Source organism: Bufo bufo, chromosome 4, assembly GCF_905171765.1.
Source record: "Bufo bufo chromosome 4, aBufBuf1.1, whole genome shotgun sequence".
NCBI lineage: Eukaryota > Metazoa > Chordata > Amphibia > Anura > Bufonidae > Bufo > Bufo bufo.
The window spans coordinates 449,701,247-449,716,649 of record NC_053392.1 but is presented as its reverse complement, the minus strand read 5'-3'; positions in this window follow the sequence as shown (position 1 = coordinate 449,716,649).

Genomic DNA, 15,403 nt, shown 5'->3' with positions numbered 1-15,403 from the left:
CTAATGGCGGAGTCATGTGTAACACTCAAAAGGAAAAGCCACACGTGAGAGACTCTAATGGCGGAGGCATATGTAACCCTTAAAGGGAGAAGCCATACGTGAGAGACTCTAATGGCGGAGTCATATCTGACACTAACAAGGGAGAAGCCATGCGTGAGAGACTCTAATGGCACAGCCATGCGTGAGAGACTCTAATGGCGGAGTCATATGTAACACTAAAGGGAGAAGCCATACAAGAGAGATTCAAATGGCGGAGTCATACGTGACACTAAAAAGGGGGAAGCCATGCGTAATGGCAAAGCCATGCGTGAGAGACTCTAATGGCGGAGTTATATGTAACACTAAAAGGGAGAAGCCATGCGTGAGAGACCCTAATGGCGGAGTCATATGGCGGCTTAATTTCCCTCTTAATTAATTAACAACCACTATGCCGCACCAGTATGACTTGGGGACTCGCATAACCATGATCCTCTCCGACAATGACCTAGGACGCTAACCAGCCTACAACCATATTGCCCCCCACCGAACAATATGAAGAATGAACACCGGGCCCCCGAAGCCCTGAGGCCCCCCGAAGCCGTGAAGACCTTCCGACCCGGAAGACCTTACCGTGATGATAAGTAATTAAACGTGAGCCCGACCTAAAGGCAAATGCATAGACATTAGTGATCCGAACCACTTGCATGAATGAAACATTAACCAACCGTGAAATTGAAACAGATGGGAGAAAAACCAGAGCCAGAGGCATTGCAGTTAGCTAAGAAAAGCCCCTAGTCGTGACAAACACATGAACAACTGTGAAACATAGTAGGAACTTACTCCTATCGGCCCACTGTCCGCTAGGGAGCTATTTGGTTAACTGGGGCGGGAGATCCAACTGCGTGAATGCGAACCAGAAGTAAAGGAGATCAGTCTGCGTAACCCACCACCGAGGAAAGAAACTCAAGCCTGAAGAAGCAGCTATGTTTAACGGAAGAGCAGAATTAGAGCGGTGCGCTGATAGCCCTAGCAAGAATACTGAGTAACCATGATGTAGAAATGAAAGAAATGCAGCTTAATGTGGAAGCAGAGTAGAACACATGATGCAAGAACAAGTGGGTAAATGCAGCTCTGGATGTGAGAGGTGCCTAAAACATGGTATGGGCACAGCTCTGAGTATGAGCATGAGGAGCATGGTATAACGCAGCTGTATGAATGCAAGCTGAAAGGGAACAGAGTATTAATGTAATGCAACCGCGACCGCTGCTCTAGAAGTGAATGGCGTATAGGACGAAAATGTAAAAGCAGACACACGGCTGTAGCTTGAAGGTAACAATCCTAACCACGATCGTCTGACCATGGAGCCCAACTCCCTTCGCCCAGAGCGCTACAAGTCACGGACCGTGGAACCAAGTCCGATCCTACCGTGAATGTAAGCACATGATCCGAGTGAGAACTGTGCCACCATGAATTCATGTCTAGGTTCCCCGACGTGTGTCATATTTCTCCGACCCGCCAATTCAACTAAATATGGTGTTTAGGAAGTATACTGAATATTAACTGTGTCTTGACTGCACAACATTACCCTATGGGAACTAATAGCAGATCTATGTGGTAAGTAGGTAGACAGTGGCATACGTTTGAGCGAATATGCACGCGAATAAGCTAAAATCCCCGACACAATATCATGCCCCATTAGATTTGAAAGAGGTTGTGTTCAGTAATGTAGAGCACCTACAACAATAATACACATCTGTGGAACACTGGGAACAGGGTAAATGGGTGACAGCTCCCATGAAACCAGCCCCGAGCCTAGGAATGTTCCCGTGCTGGTGTACCTGCGCCTCTGTACGTGCGACTGCAAACCCCCCGGCCGGCGGCGGGGTTACCAATACCGTGCGAGCCCCAGGACTGCCAAGTAGGCATGCAAACGTCACATATTTGGCCACAATTGAAGCGAGACTGGAACAGTGAGTGGGGAACAACAGAATGTTCCCCAATGATGATCAGCAACGTGCCTGATGGAAACAGTGGAAACAAAAGGTAAGGGTTTTTTTTTTTTTTTTTTATAAATACGGAAATGATTTATCTATGTCACTGTCTGGTACACGACCATGGACTATGGGTCGTATTTAAAACAATACATATTGGACTTGGGGATAGCTGTGACCTCACTGTAGGAGTAATGTATTTATTCCACTATACTGCCGTATATGGATCCTATGATTGTACTATTTAATCACTGCCCACTAAAATTTACATTGACCCGAGCCTAATAATAATCTGATAGAGCATATACCTGTATCTTTTGCCTATACCATCCCAAATATGTATGGTATTTATCATAGGATGTACATGTGGCTTGAGGGATGCTTGCATGAATGACACATGGTTTGATATGCTAAGAATCGAATTCGGGGGCGGCTGTCCTTGATGCCGGATATATGTACAACTATACTTGTGGTCCGGGCGGAAACAACATTTGTGGGCGGGGTTCTCAACACGGTGCGAGCGTTACCAGGGGCGGAGCCGCAGCGTGCCTAGCAACCGGCACACGCGGCTGCTCCCGGAACGCCCGCCCGCACAACAAGCCCGCGCTGCCTGGCCAGCCGGCCACGGCATCCCCGCAACGTGCCTGCCCGCGGTAAAATCATGGCCAGCCGAGCGCTGCCCCCCCCCGGGGTGCGGACCCGACCCGCCGTGCGGTATCCACGCTGCCGCACCGGCATCGGATACCCCCTGCTTACCTGACCGAAGCACGAGACGAGCCGACGCCGACCAATACTCACCCCAACCGAGACGAAAAAGAGCTGGACGTGCAGGAACCAGACGTGAACCGGAAGTACCAGGTACCTGGCCGCACGTCCCGTCCCCTGACCTGCGTGGGGGTTAATATAGCCAAGGGGCATGGCCTCTGCCCCTCCCACAAATACAGGCTGCACGGCAGCCTTAACTACATATATACTTTTACTTTTTTTTTACTTTTTGTTAGGTCCCAAATTTAACCGCAACTTAGAATTATCAGATCACAATGTTTGTAGAATAATGGAATTTGCTCCATTATTCTATACAGAAATCATTATATTGCATTTCAGTGCTGCCATCCAACTGTAATATACTGTAATATATAAGTAATGAGCCTGGAAGTCTAGTACTGGCTCAGGCACATTACTATGTATGAACGCCTTCCCCGATCTCCACCCGGGGGAGGCATTCATTACCTGGAAGTGCGTGCTTCTGGCTTTTAGCCCTCTCTGACGCCGTGGTCACATTTGACAATTTTTCACTCCGTGCCTTTCAAGAGCCATAACTTTTTAATTTTTCCAATCATACAGCCGTGTGAGGACTGAGGATTTTTGCAGGGTGATCTACACTTTTCGTTGATACATTTTGGGGGGTGTATGACTTTTTGATCACTATTCAAATTTTTGTTGGAGGTGAAGTGACCAAAAACGCAAATGGGCCATTTTGACTTTTTCTTCCCATTTCACCTTTTGCCATATGGGATAAATATTTTTATATTTTAAATATGGGTGTTTTTGCACACAGCAATGCCCATGTTGCTTATTTTTTTTATTGTTTATGTACTTATATTTTGATTTGGGGAAAGGGAGTTGATTAGAATTTTTAAATATTTTTTAAAACATTTTTTTTTAGCTTTTTTATAGCTCCTATAGGGAACTTTAACAAACAATCATCAGATTCCTTCTCTCATAGATTTCAATGGTGCCGGCTTTTACAAAACTTGTGTAAATCTACGCCAGCTTCTTTGCTGGCATAAATTTAGTACACAGGTGTAGAAAATGATAAATGAGACGTGCCTACTGGCCCTCCCCCTTCACCAACACCACGTTCCCGTTTTTAGACCTGACGTGAGTGGAAAAAAGTTGCAGATTGCAGCACAATCTGCAACAGATATACGCCAGAAAACATAGTGAAGGACCCCCTATGTTTCTATAGAGCCCTGCCACAGGCAGGGGTCTCTATGAGGACATATGTGCGGCAGCCTTGGATTGTTCAGGAGCGCCGAGGCTGCCGCACTCACCAGTGTACGTTTTTTTGTGCTCCTAGATGCCGTAATCATTGTTGTCGATCTCATACATTTGTCCTGAGTGTTTGTTGTTTAAAACAGCAAGCACCCGGCGGCTAGAGTAGGCGCCATTTTTAAAGACCTGCCCTGCTCCATACATATATGGCACTGGATGGGTAGAGGTCAAAGAGGTTAAAATGATTGAGACTGAAATAATTCTAAATGTTTCTGTTTAGGTTCTGTAAGGCTGAAGGCTAAATTGTATAGAAAATAAGTTTGTATGTTTCTTTTTTCTCAATAAAAAAAAAGTTTGTGTGTGTAAAACAGTTGTTCTGTTTATCTTTGTTAAAATCATAATTCAGAATGCATATTTATAATTAAAAGCTTGTCTCATGATAAATACTTATCTCCATCCCCACCAGATAGAAGATAGGTGTCTTATCAGCGGGGGGTCCAGATTTCAGACCTCTGCTAACCAGGCACTTATTCCATATCCTGAGGATAGCTCATGAGACAAACCCCTTTGATTAGCTTATACAGTTGGAGAACTTACCAACTTACTTATTTTAATGACAAAATATAATGCTTGTAGAAAAACAATAAAAACTAACTTTAAACATAAACTGTTTTGTTTTCTTCTCAGAAAGAAATTCTTACATCAGATCTAATAGTCTGCACATTGTCTGGCTTTTTATGGTTTGCGATCAGTGCGAGCACCGTGTTTCTTTTCTTAAGTGTAAGTAGCAAATTTACAAAATATGAATACACTGATAAAATTACAGTGTTAACACCTTAAAGTGTAACTGTCGTTTCAAGTAATTTCTCAGAATAAGCTGCCATGTGTATATACATAAGGAATAACATATTTTTCTGGCCATTTTATAGCTCGTATCAACAATTTTTAGCAGTTTTTTTCCCTTTGCAATATGTCTGTAATTGTCAACTTTTTCAGAGCTGTTGGGTGTAGACCAGGGGCATAGCTAAAAGGGAAGAAGCTGCTTTGGGGCTCCAACTCAGAAGGCCCATCGAGGAGGAGGACTAAAAGATTTTATTGTCAAGGCCCCCTCAACAGTATTATACAATGACATTATATACAGTGACGCTGTAGGAAATGCATGGAATGGCTGCTGGGCCTTGTCTGACTAGCCACAGGAGTGAAGGTTGGGGAGGGCTGTTCAAAAATTTGCTGTGGGGCACAGTCATTTATAGTTATGCCTCTGGTGTAGACTACTTGCTCATCATGTGTGCCACAGGACATGGATAAAGAGGAATACCAGCTCACTAACTGCCTATAGCACACCTTCAGAGGCAGCATCAGTAATCAGGGGCGGACTGAGCGGTCGGGCACTTCGGACGTGGTCCGAGGGCCCGGCCGGGATGGGGGCCCGCCGCAGCAGTGCACATAACGTCAGTCGTCACTGTGTTCCTTCTGCACCGCACTGACGTCACACACCGCAGCGCTGTTCGCGCCATCATTGGCGCTGCAGGATTCGCAGTAGAAGTAAGGGAACTCTGAGGAGCGTGGGCACAGAGTTTGCTGAGGTAGTGGTTTTGGGTTAAGTGGTAGCCTAGGCAGCTTTACGTCTCAGCCGTGTCTGGTCTGAAAGAAATTGAAAGACTGTGCTGGGCTGGCGGCGCTGCTGTTGCTGTGGGCTGTGGCAGGGCCGGGGTGAAAAGGGGAGAAAAATAAGCTATAAAAAAGTCTGATAAATATCAGTGTGAATGAAGGACTGTTGAAAGGGGTTAATAACTACTGAAGGCCCTTCACAGTAATTATTAACCCCTTTCAAATGTCCCCTGTTCACAGTATTTATTAACCCCTTTCACTAGACCCCTCTTCAGTGAAGGGGGGACTGCTGAAGGGGTTAATAAATACTGTGAATGGGGTACTGCTGAAAGGGGTTAATAACTATTGAAGGCCCTTCACAGTAATTATTAACCCCTTTCAAATGTCCCCTGTTCACAGTATTTATTAACCCCTTCAGCAGTCCCCTCTTCACTGAAGAGGGGACTAGTCAAAGGAGTTAATAACTACTGTGAATGGGGGACTCAGGACTGCTGAACTAGGTTAATAATACAGCGCTTTTCCATCCCGCAGAGTCCAGTAAAGCAAAAGCGCTATAGTGACGTATTTTTTTTCTTTTGCCGGGCACTTACTGGGAGAGGGGCGTGGTTTATCAGGTTGAGGGTGTGGCCTAGAATGTCCTCCTTTTTGGGGTGAAGCAAGTGGCCACCCTAGTCGCGAATCGTAATACTTACCTGTATGGGATAGGAGGGTCCTGTACACGTGGGTGGGGCTTGCAGCAGAACATAAGTGGTGCCTGTAAGGGGGCCCTTGATTTATGTTGCCCGGGGGCCCTGAGGCTTCTCAGTCTGCCCCTGTCAGTAATAGACGACATTGCACAGCAAAACTGAGCAGTTTAAGTGTGAATCCAGCAGTAAATAACTTAGAATTCCATTGTCAGTATTTCTGCTTGAGTCTGCATGCAGCTGCCCCTTCCTTTTCAGACTTCTTCTCCTCCCCCGCCCCCTTTGCATAGACTTCATAGACACATAGGTAATCTGATCATCCAGTAAGCATACAATCTATCTTCCATTGTTTTCAATTAAGACATAGCTAAGGCTGAGTTCACACTTCAGTTATTTGATCAGTTATTTCCATCAGTTATTGTGAGCCAAAACTAAGCGCGGGTCAAAAAATCTGGTGCAGATATTTCCATTATACCTTATCTCTAAGTAAGCTTCACTATACAGGGAGTGCAGAATTATTAGGCAAATGAGTATTTTTACCACATCATCCTCTTTATGCATGTTGTCTTACTCCAAGCTGTATAGGCTCGAAAGCCTACTACCAATTAAGCACATTAGGTGATGTGCATCTCTGTAATGAGAAGGGGTGTGGTCTAATGACATCAACACCCTATATTAGGTGTGCATAATTATTAGGCAACTTCCTTTCCTTTGGCAAAATGGGTCAAAAGAAGGACTTGACAGGTTCAGAAAAGTCAAAAATAGTGAGATATCTTGCAGAGGGATGCAGCACTCTTAAAATTGCAAAGCTTCTGAAGCGTGATCATCGAACAATCAAGCGTTTCATTCAAAATAGTCAACAGGGTCGCAAGAAGCGTGTGGAAAAACCAAGGCGCAAAATAACTGCCCATGAACTGAGAAAAGTCAAGCGTGCAGCTGCCAAGATGCCACTTGCCACCAGTTTGGCCATATTTCAGAGCTGCAACATCACTGGAGTGCCCAAAAGCACAAGGTGTGCAATACTCAGAGACATGGCCAAGGTAAGAAAGGCTGAAAGACGACCACCACTGAACAAGACACACAAGCTGAAACGTCAAGACTGGGCCAAGAAATATCTCAAGACTGATTTTTCTAAGGTTTTATGGACTGATGAAATGAGAGTGAGTCTTGATGGGCCAGATGGATGGGCCCGTGGCTGGATTGGTAAAGGGCAGAGAGCTCCAGTCCGACTCAGACGCCAGCAAGGTGGAGGTGGAGTACTGGTTTGGGCTGGTATCATCAAAGATGAGCTTGTGGGGCCTTTTCGGGTTGAGGATGGAGTCAAGCTCAACTCCCAGTCCTACTGCCAGTTTCTGGAAGACACCTTCTTCAAGCCAGTGGTACAGGAAGAAGTCTGCATCCTTCAAGAAAAACATGATTTTCATGCAGGACAATGCTCCATCACACGCGTCCAGGTACTCCACAGCGTGGCTGGCAAGAAAGGGTATAAAAGAAGAAAATCTAATGACATGGCCTCCTTGTTCACCTGATCTGAACCCCATTGAGAACCTGTGGTCCATCATCAAATGTGAGATTTACAAGGAGGGAAAACAGTACACCTCTCTTAACAGTGTCTGGGAGGCTGTGGTTGCTGCTGCACGCAATGTTGATTGTGAACAGATCAAAACACTGACAGAATCCATGGATGGCAGGCTTTTGAGTGTCCTTGCAAAGAAAGGTGGCTATATTGGTCACTGATTTGTTTTTGTTTTGTTTTTGAATGTCAGAAATGTATATTTGTGAATGTTGAGATGTTATATTGGTTTCACTGGTAAAAATAAATAATTGAAATGGGTATATATTTGTTTTTTGTTAAGTTGCCTAATAATTATGCACAGTAATAGTCACCTGCACACACAGATATCCCCCTAAAATAGCTAAAACTAAAAGCAAACTAAAAACTACTTCCAAAAATATTCAGCTTTGATATTAATGAGTTTTTTGGGTTCATTGAGAACATGGTTGTTGTTCAATAATAAAATTAATCCTCAAAAATACAACTTGCCTAATAATTCTGCACTCCCTGTAGGTTTTGGCTCATAATAAGGCCCCATTCACACAACTGTATTTTTGGTCCGCATCCTTTCCGCAAAAACTGTGGATCGGATGCGGACCCGTTCATCTCAATGGGTACGCAAAAATGTGGACTGCACACTGTGTGCTGTCTGCATTCATGTGTCTGTTACGTACATCTGCAAAAAAGATAGAACGTGTCCTAATCTTGTCCGCAAAAAAAAAACGGATGGAACACAGACGTCTCATGGATGTCATCCATATTTTTAGCGAAGCCACGCTTTGTGAACTGCATACGGTCATGTGAATGCACTCTAACGGATGGAAATAACTGACCAAATAACTGAAGTGTGAACTTAGGCCTCCTGCACACAACCTTTTTTTTCCCCGTTTACTGGCCGTTTTTTGCATTCCGTATACGGAACCATTCATTTCAATGGTTCAGAAAAAAAAAAGGAATGTACTCCGTATGCATTCCGTTTCCGTATTTCTGTTTTTCCGTTCCGTTTAAAGATAGAACATGTCCTGTTATTGCCTGCAAATCACGTTCCGTGGCTCCATTCAAGTCAATGGGTCCGCCAAAAAATGGAACACATACGGAAATGCATCCGTATGTCTTCCGTTTCCGTTCCGTTTTTTGCGGAACCATCTATTGAAAATGTTACGCCCAGCCCAATTTTATCTATGTAATTACTGTATACTGTATATGCCATACGGAAAAATGGAACGGAAAAACAGAACAGAGACAGAAACACAACGGAAACAAAAAACGGAACGGATCCGTGAAAAATGGACCGCAAAACACTGAAAAAGCCATAACGTCGTGTGCAGGAGGCCTTAGCCTGAGCAATGAATTGTCATTTAGAGAAAATTAGGTGAGAGCAGGAAAGGAGACAGATAAGAGCAGAAGGAAGAATCTTTCTCTGGTAAGATATATTACAAACTTTCTTATGTTTTCCGATACTATTCAGTGAAAAAAGTGAAATCATAGTTACTGCATAAGTATTTTTACACGTTCTCTATATTTATATGATATATTGAATAATTCACATGAGCAAACCACAACTGAGCCTAAAAATCATGCAACCCCACTGCTGTTATAATTATTATACATGCCTGTAAAAATAAACATCACATTTCAAAGAGTGTTGCTATATACCGTAGGCACTTTTATTAAGACTGGCGCAGGCCTCTCCATAAATTTGGCAAATATTTTGCCAGTTCTAAATGTGAGACCGCTTCCGAGCTGTGTTACATTTAGACCTTTTTCTATGCCTAAGACTACTTTCACACTAGCGTTTTCGCTGGATCCGGCAGGGTTCAGCAAAAACACTTACGTTACTGATAATACAACGGTCTGCATCCGTTATGAACGGATCCGTTGTATTATCTTTAACATTGCCAAATCGAATCCGTCATTAACTCCGTTGAAAGTCAATGGAGGACGGATCAGTTTTCAATTGTGGCAGATTCTGTCAGAGAAAACGGATCCGCCCCCAATAACTTGCATTGGGGGCATGAAGACAAATGGGGACAAAACGGAAGCGTTTTTTTTACGGTATTGATCCCCTATGACTGATCTCAATACCGGGAAACTAAAACGCTAGTGTTAAAGTAGCCTAAAACAGGAGTAGAAAATGGTAAATGTGGGTCTCACGGCCCGTCCCCTTCCCTGCCCATGCCATGCCCACAATTTTGGACCTGCTTGAGTGGGGAGAATTCACAGATTGCGCCGCAACTAACCACTGTGCCACAATCTACGATTGAAATACGCCTAATATAGAATAATTAATGACTCCCTTATTATTTATTCTTATAGAAGCAATCTGTTGAGATCTTTCTCCCGTGGCAACTGCTGACTAACATGAAATACTTCAGCAACTGTGGTGTTTACTACACAGTTCCATGTATCTAATGCTTTATAATAACATAATACATAAGCTGAAATCTTCCTTTTAAAAGGGATAAGAGAGTTTGATATTAATGATGAACATAAGTCACCTCCTTTCTTTTCAAAAACATTAGCACTCTGTAGAATGGTCAGATCTTTGCTCCTATTCAGTGATTTTAGTTTTTGAAATTACACAGAACACAGTGTTCTGTTTAAATGGTCCTCAGATTGTAATGTTATAGACTTAAAATGAAAATTGATGAAGGGAGTGTTCTACAGCTTGAGTGGAGTGGTAGCCATGAATGCACACTACTATTTCACTCAGCCTCTGTGGGCCTGACAGAGAAAGCAGATTGCAGTACTTGGCTATCTCCATCAGAGAGATTTAATGAATTGTTAATTTCTAACGATAATTTGTTTTCCCTTAGTCCTAACAGTGGCACAGATGGGGTATTCTGCCCCCGTGGACTGGTTAGGACAGGTGGAAGTTTTAATGAAATTAACAAACACACCCTCCCTCCCCCAATAAAGAGGGGGCGTGACCCCCAGGCCCTTGTGTAGTTACAAGTAGAAAAAAAGAAGAAAATAACAACTTTAAAGTATAACTAAGGGGGGATATTTGTGTGCCACTGTTAGGACTAAGGGAAAACAAATTATCGTTAGAAATTAACGATTCCCTTACGTCCTAACCAGTGGCACAGATGGGGATTTAGCAAGAAGAAACCCCCATGGGAGGGTCCTCATGCCTGGCGGAAGCTAATACTGTCCGGCCAAATGAGGAATAGCTATGAATTCTAGAATCCACTCTATAGTGTGAGATAAAGGTGGAGTGAGAACTCCAAGAAGCCGACTTACAGATCACATCCAATGGAATCGAGCTTCTCTCTGCAAATGAAGTGGCCACTGCCCGTGTGGAGTGGGCCCTTACAAACTCAGGAGGCTCCGAGCCCTGAGACATATAGGACTCCCGAATTGCCTCTTTAATCCATCGACTGATGGAGGGCTTAGAGGCTTTCCTCCCCTTGTGGGTACCGGAAAAGAGGATAAGGAGGTTTTCATCTCTCCTAAATACCTTGGAGCGTTCCAGGTAAATCCTAAGACATCTCGAAATGTCGAGGGTATGAAGCCCTCTTTCCTCAGAGGAGGGGGGTGGAGCCAAAGTCGGCAGGGAAATCACCTGGTTAATGTTGTTAAAAGAAGGCACCTTTGAAATAAAGGTAGGCAGAAATCGAAGTAGTACCCGGTCTTGAAGGAACTTAGTATAAGGTTCAAACGCGGAAAAAGCTTGGAGTTCCCCAACTCGCTTTGCAGAGGTAATGGCCAACAAAAAGGTGATCTTCCAGGTAAGGAACTTGAATTCCACCTTCTCTAGGGGCTCAAAGGGGGGAGATGATAACGCCCTGAGCACGACCGTTAAATCCCAAACAGGGACAGGTCTAATTACTGTAGGCTTTAATCCTCCAAATTCTTGAGTAGGACTTATTAGTAGCTTCCGATCTGGAGTGCTCTAAGGTTCTCAAGACAGACCCCGAAAACCCTTCTATCCTTGGAAGGGACTGATCAACCTCCAGGCTGTCAGGTTGAACATTTGAAGATTTGAGGAGATCTGAGTGTCCCCCGACACCAGTACTCTCTCTGGGGGAAGCCTCCAAAATTGACTCCGACTCATCTGGAAGAGTTGGGTAAACCAAGCTCTCTTTGGCCAGTATGGAATGATGGCGATGACTGACGCTTGGTCCTGCCTGATTTTCATCAAGACCCTCGGTATCAAGGAAATTGGAGGAAAGATGTAGGCCAGCCTGAACCTCCACGGGATTGACAGTGCATCTATTGCCACCGGGTTGTCCTCCCTGTAAAGGGAGCAATACCTCTCCACCTTGGTGTTGAATCTCGTTGCCATGAGATCGATCTCTGGCATGCCCCACCTGAGCGTTATCTCCTTGAAGACCTCTGGATGAAGTGACCATTCTCCGGTTGGAAGACCTCGGCTCAGGCGATCCACGATCACATTGTGAACTCTGCGAATGTGAACGGCTGATAAGTGGGTGAGGTTCAGTTCTGCACAATCCAATATCACCCCTATCTCTCTCAGGAGACTTTGTGACCTCGTGCCTCCCTGCTTGTTGATATACAGCACAGCGGTCATGCTGTCTGACTGTACCTTCACTGCTTTCCCTCGAATGAAGGGAGCAAAATGAAAAAGAGCTAGTCTGATCGCTCTGATCTCCAAGAGATTCAATGACAATGATTTCACCTGTGGTGTCCAAGTTCCTTGGACTGTCCTGTCCAGAAAATGAGCTCCCCATCCTACTAGGGATGCATCTGAAGTAAGTATGATCCAAGAGGGCTGGATCAAGGACTTGCCGTCCTCGAGGTGAGGCCACTATCTTAGAGAGGATCAGGCATGGTAAGACAGGGAGTGCACGGAATTGAGTCCCACCGGACTGTGATTCCACTTGGCTAGTACCTCCGACTGAAGCGGACTCAGATGCCATAATGCCCAAGGTACCGCCGCTGCGGTTGATGACATTAGTCCCAACATCTTCATCAATGTTCGAATTGTTACCTCTCGTGGTACTGAGAGAGAACGGGCTGTTAGTTGAATCGCCTTCTCTCGGGAGTGAGATGAATAGTCATCTTTACTGAATCCACCACGAACCCCAGGAACCTTACCGAGGTGGCTGGCAGAAGTTAGAACTTGTCCTAGCTGATGAAGGAAGGCGACAGCCTGTTGAATCATCCATGTAACGAACTATGCTCAGACCCTGAAGCCTTAGAGCAGCCACCACAGACACCACTACCTTGGTAAAAGTGTGTGGGGCTGAAGAAATCCCAAACGGGAGGGCCACAAACTGGAAATGTTTTAAGACCCCCCCCCCCATCTGTACCGCGATCCTTAAGAATCTTCTGGACCCAGGGTGGATGGGAATATGGAGATGAGCATCCTTGAGGTCCAAGGTTGCCAAGAAATCTCCTGGCACGAGAAGATTGGTCACTGACTGGATAGTTTCCATATGGAATTTCTTTTGTTTGATAAAACGATTGAAGTACCTCAGATCTATAATCATCCTCCATCCTCCGGTATTCTTGGGTACCAGAAACACTGGGGAATAGATACCTGCTCCCCTCTCTTGGGGGGGGACCTCCTCTAGAGCCCCCTTCTGAAGATATTCTAGAACATAGCTCTCTAGAACGCTTTGCTTGCTGCAGGGAGGTAACCTTGTCTGGACGAACTTGTCCGCGGGCGGACTGCTCAAGTCCACAAGGTAACCTTGAGAAATGATGCAAAGGACCCATTGGTCCTGGATATGATCCTACCAAAAACCTAGAAAATGTTGTAGGTGCCCGCCTACGGGAATGTGGGGAGCAGGGAGCATTGGACATCCAGTCAGACCAGCTAAATACCAAAAGCCTCGAGGAGGCCCGCAATCAAAGCGTCGAGGATTTCTTGGAGGGTCTAGATCCCCTAGAGGATTTTCCTCCTCTACGGGAACCCCAATCTCTCTGGGTTCTAGTTTGAGGTTCCGGCCTGGAACCATAGCTCTTGCCCCGACCACGAAAGGACTGCTGGGGAAGGGACTTGCCCTTCTTGTCCGACAGCCCCTCCATTATCTGGTCTAGCTCTGCTCCAAAAAGCTTGCCGGGTTCATAAGCCATAGCGCACAGGTTATGCTTAGAGGTATTATCAGCCTTCCAAGGCTTCAACCAGAGCGGATGCCTGCCCGCGGTTGAAAGCACCATGGATTTGGACGCCAACTTCAATTGTTGTGGAGCAGCGTCACACAGGAAGTCGATGGCTAAACTGACCTTCTTACAGGAAGCCAAGATGTCATCCCTGGAAACCCCCTGGTCCAGGTCAGACTGAATCTGGGCGAACCTCGATCTAAGAAAATTCGCCACTTCTGATGACGCAATAGCGACTGAGGCGGAGGCAGACGCTGAAGAATAAACCCGCCTAAGGGCGCAATCCGCCTTCTGATCCATCAATCTTGGAGGCTTGATCCGTCGTCCGATGGGATTAAAGTCCTCCTTGACAGTTTGGAAATAGCCATGTCCACCTTTGGGACAGGCCCCCAGGATGATACCTGATCCTCCTTTAAAGGAAAAACCGCCCCGTCGGTGTTTGGAGACAAAGGCATGCTTCAATTCCTCTATGGAAGCGTTCATCTGACTAATGTTGGTTTCCATGTAGCCCTTCACCCAGTCGACGACGTCATGGACCGTCGGTTCCTGCTGGGGGAGTGCTTTGGCCCTACAAGATGGCCATCTGGAAAAAGCATAGTTGTCTTCCAGCACAACCTGGCAATCGTGGCACTGCAGGTGACGCCTTTTGCCAGAATTCTTCCTGCTGGGCTCCCGGTCACCGTCCCCGGTAGAAGACACGGCTGCAATACAAGAGAAGGGAATAAACCGTAAATTTCAGAGGAAAAAAGGACAATTAACAGCAAGCTTCAGGATCTTTACCCAGATGATCCTAAGGTCTGAATTGCAAATCGCAACACACAAGAACTTGCAAGAAAACAGAACTTGCAAGCAATCACACAAAGTCTCAAGGTTAAACAGATACAATCTGCGCTCCAGGAGACTGAGCTTGGCGCAACACTAGCTTTAAAGGGTTTCTATCACTTCGTTTCACATATTTAGGTGTCAGACACTAGCGATCCGGAGCCTCTTGGTGCTAATGACGCCCCCATAGCACCTAGAGGCTCATTAGCATATAGATATAAGTTCTTATTTTAGCGAAACGGCTGCCCCAAAACCTATTTGTTAGAGCAGACACTAGCGGATCGCTAGTGTCTGACACCTAAATATGTGAAACGAAGTGATAGAAACCCTTTAAATAGCCCTGTTTGGTGCCAAACAAAACAAGCTCTGCCCCGGAAGGGGCGGGGTTAACCTTATAAAGAAACCTAATAGATTTGCCCTATACAGGACCCTATAGGAGAAAATTGTAGGGCAACTTGCCCCTAAAGCTAAAAAATGAAAAAATGCATAAATCCACTGTAGAGACATTTTAGCACGGCCAGCTATCGGCAGGGTGGAGGAGGGAAGTGACGTCACATGACATCACTTGCCCAAGATGGCGGTGCCCAGCAGAACATGCGGGACGCTGCTACAGCCGCATGGGGAAGAGCCGACGCCGGAGCATGGTGAGTGCCCGACCTCCGGCCTCTACACAGACAGGGTTCGGATCCAACGAT